Below are 6,215 nucleotides of genomic sequence, written 5' to 3' on the forward strand. Positions count from 1 at the left end.
CTAAGCTTGGGGATGCCCCGAGAAGGCATCCCCTCTTTCATCTTCGTGCATTGGTAACTTTACTTGGAGCTATATTTTTATTTACCACATGATATGTGTTTTGCTTGGAGCGTCGTGTATTATATTAGTCTTTGCTTGTTAGTTTACCACAATAATCCTTGCTGTAACACACCTTTTGGAAGAAGCCTATGTGATTAGAATTTTCTAAAATACTCTATGTGCTTCACTTATATCTTTTGAGCTTGATAGTTTTTGCTCTAGTGCTTCACTTATATCTTTTAGAGCACGGTGGTGTCTTAATTTTGGAGAAATTGCTAGTCTCTCATGCTTCACTTATATTATTTTGAGAGTCTCTTAGAACAGCATGGTATTTGCTATGGTTATAAATTGGTCCTAGAATGATGAGCATCCAAGTTGGGTATAAAAAAACTACCATAGGAAGTGAATTGGATGCTATGATAAACTTGATAATTGATAATTGTTTTGAGATATGGAGGTAGTGATATTAAAGTCATGCTAGTTGGGTGATTATGAATTTAAAGAATACTTGTGTGAAAGTTAGCAATTCCCGTAGCATGCACATATGGTTAAAGTTGTGTAACAAATTTGAAACATTAAGTGTACCTGGCTTGTGCATCCTTATGAGTGGCGGTCAGGGACGAGCGATGGTCTTTTCCTACCAATCTATCCCCCTAGGAGCATGCCCGTAGTACTTGATTTTTGATGACTTCTAAATTTTTGCAATAAGTATATGAGTTCTTTTGACTAATGTTGAGTCCATGGATTATAAACACTTTTACCTTTCCATCATTGCTAGCCTCTTCGGTACCGTGCATTGCCCTTTCTCACCTTGAGAGTTGGTGCAAACTTCGCCGGTGCATCCAAACCCCGTGATATCATACGCTCTATCAAACATAAACCTCCTTATATCTTCCTCAAAACAGCCACCATACCTACCTATTTTTGGCATTTCCATAGCCATTCCGAGATATATTGCCATGCAACTTTCCACCATTTCGTTCATCATCATCATGACATACATTACTTTTGTCATATTGCCATTGCATGATCATGTAGTTGACATCGTATTTGTGGCAAAGCCACCATGCATTATTTTCCATACATGTCACTCTTGATTCATTGCACCATCCCGGTACACCACCGGAGGCTTTCATATAGAGTCATATCTTGTTCTAGTTTCGAGTTGTAATTCATGTGTTGTAATCAATAAAAGTGTGATGATCATCCTTATTAGAGCATTGCCCAAAAAGAAAAAAAAGGCCAAGAAGAAAAAAAAGGAAAGGCCAAAGAAAAAAAAGAAAAAGAAAAAAAAAGAAAAAAAAGAAAAAAGGGCAATGCTACTATCTTTTTTCCACACTTGTGCTTCAAAGTAGCACCTTGTTCTTTATTGAGTCTCATATATTGTGCTTCAAAGTAGCACCATGTTCTTCATGTAGAAAGTCTCATAGGTTGTCACTTTCATATACTAGTGGGAATTTTTCATTATAGAACTTGGCTTGTATATTCCTACGACGGGCTTCCTCAAATGCCCTAGGTCTTTGTGAGCAAGCAAGTTGGATGCACACCCACTAGTTTTCTTTTGTTGAGCTTCCATTCATTTATAGCTCTAGTGCATTCGTTGCATGGAAATCCCTACTCCTCTTGTTGACATCAATTGATGGGCATTCCCGTAGCCGTTGATTATCCTCGTCAATGTGAGAGTTTCTCTTTTTTTGTCTTCTGCACACAATCCCCAATCATTATTCTATTCCACCCATAGTGCTATATCCATGGCTCACGCTCATGTATTGCGTGAAGGTTGAAAGAGTTTGAGATTATTTAAGTACAAAACAATTGCTTGGCTTGTCATCGGGGGTATAGAAGTTGGGAACATCTTTGTGTGACGAAAATGAAGCATAGCCTAACTATATGATTTTGTAGGGACGAACTTTCTTTTGCCATGTTATTTTGAGAAGACATGATTGCTTTGATTAGTATGCTTGAAGTGTTACTATTTATTTTATCATTATGAACGTTTATCTTGAATCATTTTGATCTGAACATTCATGCCACAATAAATAAAATTAAATTGAGAATTATGCTAGGTAGCATTCCACATCAAAAATTTCTTTTTTATCATTCACTACTCGAGGACGAGCAGGAATTAAGCTTGGGGATGCTTGATACGTCTCCAACGTATCTATAATTTTTGATTGTTCGATGCTATTATATTACCAGTTTTGGATGTTTATGGGCTTTATTTTATAGATTATTATCATTTTTGGGACTAACCTACTAACCGGAGGCCCAACCCGTATTGCTGTTTTTTGCCTATTTCAGTATTTTCGAAGAAAAGGAATATCAAACGGAGTCTAAACAGAATGAAACCTTCGGGAGCGTGATTTTTGGAACGAACCTGATCCAGAGGACTTGGAGTGCAAGTCAAGAAGCAGCCGGAGCCTCCACGAGATAGGAGGGCGCGCCCCCTGTCTCGTGGGCCCCTCGGGCGTCCATCGATGTACTTCTTCCTCCTATATAAACCTACGTACCCTGAAAACATCCAGGAGCCACCTGAAGAAATATTTCCACCACCGTAACCTTCTGTATCCGCGAGATCCCCTCTTGGAGCCGTCGCCGGTGTTCTGCCGGAGGGGGAATCCACCACGGAGGGCTTCTACATCAACATCCTTGCCCCTCCAATGAGTTGTGAGTAGTTTACCACAGACCTACGGGTCCATAGTTATTAGCTAGATGGCTTCTTCTCTCTTTTTGGATCTCAATACAATGTTCTTCCCCTCTCTTGTGAAGAACTATTCGATGTAATCTCTTTTTGCGGTGTGTTTGTCAAGATCCGATGAATTGTGGGTTTATGATCAGATTTATCTATGGATAATAATTGAATCTTCTCTGAATTCTTTTATATGATTGAGTTATCTTTGCAAGTCTCTTCGAATTATCGGTTTGGTTTGGCCTACTAGATTGATCTTTCTTGCCATGGGAGAAGTGCTTAGCTTTGGGTTCAATCTTGCGGTGTTCTTACACGTATTGTATTGTTGCCATCGAGGATAACAAGATGGGGTTTATATCATATTGCTTGAGTTTATCCCTCTACATCATGTCATCTTGCTTAATATGTTACTCTGTTCTTATGAACTTAATACTCTAGATGCATGCTGGATAGCGGTCGATGTGTGGAGTAATAGTAGTAGATGCAGGCAGGAGTCGGTCTACTTGTTGCGGACGTGATGCCTATATACATGATCATGCCTAGATAATGTCATAATTATTCGCTTTTTTATCAATTGCTTGACAGTAATTTGTTCACCCACCGTAATACTTATGCTCTCGAGAGAAGCCTCTAGTGAAACCTATGGCCCCTGGGTCTATCTCTTATCATATTTGCTTCCAATCTACTTTTATTTGCATCTTTATTTTCTGCATCTATATTATAAAATACCAAAAATATATTTATCTTATCATATTATCTCTATCAGATCTCACTTTCGCAAGTGGCCGTGAAGGGATTGACAACCCCTTTATCGCTTTGGTTGCGAGTTCTTTGTTTGTTTGTGTAGGTTCGTGGGACTTGTTGAGAAGCCTCCTACTGGATTGATACCTTGGTTCTCAAAAACTGAGGGAAATACTTATGCTACTGTGCTGCATCACCCTCTCCTCTTCGAGGAAAACCAACCCAAGATCAAGACGTAGCAGTCTCCTAGTGCTTCCACTGAGCCTTGGTAGCTTGCTACTGTTTCGGAACACTTAGGCTGGCCGGCATGTGTCCTTCTTTGTTCCTATGTCTGTCCCTTTGAGGAAATGTCACGCGGTGTCTACCGGAGTCCTGTTAGCCTACTACAGCCAGGTTTACCGGAGTCCTGCTAGCCCAGTTGCTACAGCCCGGATTCACTCGCTGATGACTGACACGTTCGTTGTTGGGTCATGTATGCCTGTCCCTGTAAGTTAGTGCCACTTGGGTTCACGACTAGCCATGTCAACCCGGGTTCTTTGTTATATGGATGCTAGCGGCACTATCATATACGTGAGCCGAAAGGCGCAAACGGTACCGAGCCAGGTAAGGTGGCACCCGTGGGAATACCGTGCGTGAGGCCGCAAATTGATATGATGTGTTACATGCTAGATCGGTGTGACTTAGGATCGGGGTCCTGACACAGGACTAAGTTCATGATAAATTAAAGTTCAATTAATCATATTACTTAAGAACTCCCATTTAGATAGACATCCCTTTAATCATTTAAGTGACCACGTGATCCAAATCAACTAAACCATATCCGATCATCACGTGAGATGGAGTAGTTTTCAATGGTGAACATCACTATGTTGATCATATCTACTATATGATTCACGTTTGACCTTTCGGTTTTAGTGTTCCGAGGTCATATCTGCATATGCTAGGCTCGTCAGTTTTAACCCGAGTATTCTGCATGTGGAAAACTGGCTTGCACCCATTGTATGTGAATGTAGAGCTTATCACACCCGAACATCACGTGGTGTCTCGGCACGACGAACTGTAGCAACGGTGCATACTCAGGGAGAACACTTATACCTCGAAATTTAGTAAGGGGTCATCTTATAATGCTATCATCGTACTAAGAAAAATAAGATACATAAAAGATAAACATCACATGCAATCAAAATATGTGACATGATATGGCCATCATCATCTTGTGCTCATGATCTCCATCACCGAAGCATCATCATGATCTCCATTGTCACTGGTGCAACACCTTGATCTCCATCGTAGCATCGTTGTCATCTCGCCAACTATTGTTACTATGACTATCGCTACCACTTACACTACAGGAAACAGCTAGTTTGCCGTCAGGCATATACAGACGACAAAGAAGCAAATACAGACGGCAAAGAGTTTGCCGTCAGCCGGCTGACGGCAAACTCAGAGGGCAAAGCTAAGTCGGCAAAAAGTACTTTTCCGTCAGCTTTTTGTCGGACAGACGGCAAAGATTTTGCTGTCAACCAAACTACTATTTTTGCCATCAGCCAGTTTGTTCACACAAGGCAAAATCGACATCTTTGTCGTCAGCAATGCCCCCTCTTTGCCGTCTCCCCTCAGATCCACATACGGCAAACATGTTTTAAAAACAAAAAAATAGTTGTTTGTTCTTGTTTGTTTGATGTTTTCGTTCGTTCTTTGGAGTTCTTGTTCGATCGTTGGAGCAGCACCTGACAAGGCGGCGAGGTCGGGGTTGGGCCACCGCATTTGTCGCCAAGGCACGAACACGCGCGAGGCAGAGGGCGGCATCCTCTTCTGCCCGAAGCTAGAACAGGGCGAGGCGACGAGGGAGGCCGTCATCTGGTTGTGGCTGGAACAAGGATCGACGATTACGCGCAATTGGAACGGGCAGAGGGCGGTGAGAACCTCCGATTTCGGACGAAAACGGAGTTGGAGCGGCCGGCGGCGAGGCAAATGACAGGGGCGGCGTGGATCTGATGAGGGGCGGCCATGGTTGTCCTCGTGTACATGCAAGGGAGAGGACCAGGGGGAGGGAGAGATGATACACGAGAGAGGGGGTGGCCGGAGCGGTGGCCAGTGGCAATGCGGCGGCCGCGTCTGGTACGGCGAGCAGCGGCGGCAGCCTATGCAGGGAGCGATGATGGCGGCCGGTGGGGCGAGCGGCGCGGGCCTCCTGTACTATGACAAATAGAAAGGGGGTGGGGAAGCTGAGGCTGCGTCCGGTGGGGTGAGTTGTGGTGGCAACCAATGGGCCGAGCAGCACCGGCGGATGGTGGGGTGAGCGGCGCCGGCCTGTGATGCGAGAAAGAGAGGAGGGGGATCGAGCAGTTGGTGGTTGACAGAGAGATGACAGAGGGGTGGGTACGTGAGAGAGAGAGATCGTGGTGGAGAAGGGAGAGAGTGGTGGGGCCGGGAGAGATCATGGCGTGGGTGTCTTCGGGGTAGGCTGCGTGCGGATCTGATGGTGCCACCTCATCAATCCGCGTGATCGATCCGTGGGTTGTGCTTTCTCTTAGCCGTCTACTATTTTTTTACAGATGGCAAAGAGCTAGTTTTGCCGTCCGTAAATTAAATCGCAGACGCAGCGTCTGCGATTTAATTTACGGACGGCAAAACTAGCTCTTTGCCATCTGTAAAAAGATAGCAGACGGCAAAGTGTCTTTGCCATATGTTATCCTTTGACAGACGGCAAAGTATATCTTTGCCGTCAGTTGTTCTTTGCCGT

Source organism: Triticum aestivum, chromosome 3B (assembly GCF_018294505.1).
Source record: "Triticum aestivum cultivar Chinese Spring chromosome 3B, IWGSC CS RefSeq v2.1, whole genome shotgun sequence".
Classification (NCBI taxonomy): Eukaryota; Viridiplantae; Streptophyta; class Magnoliopsida; order Poales; family Poaceae; genus Triticum; species Triticum aestivum.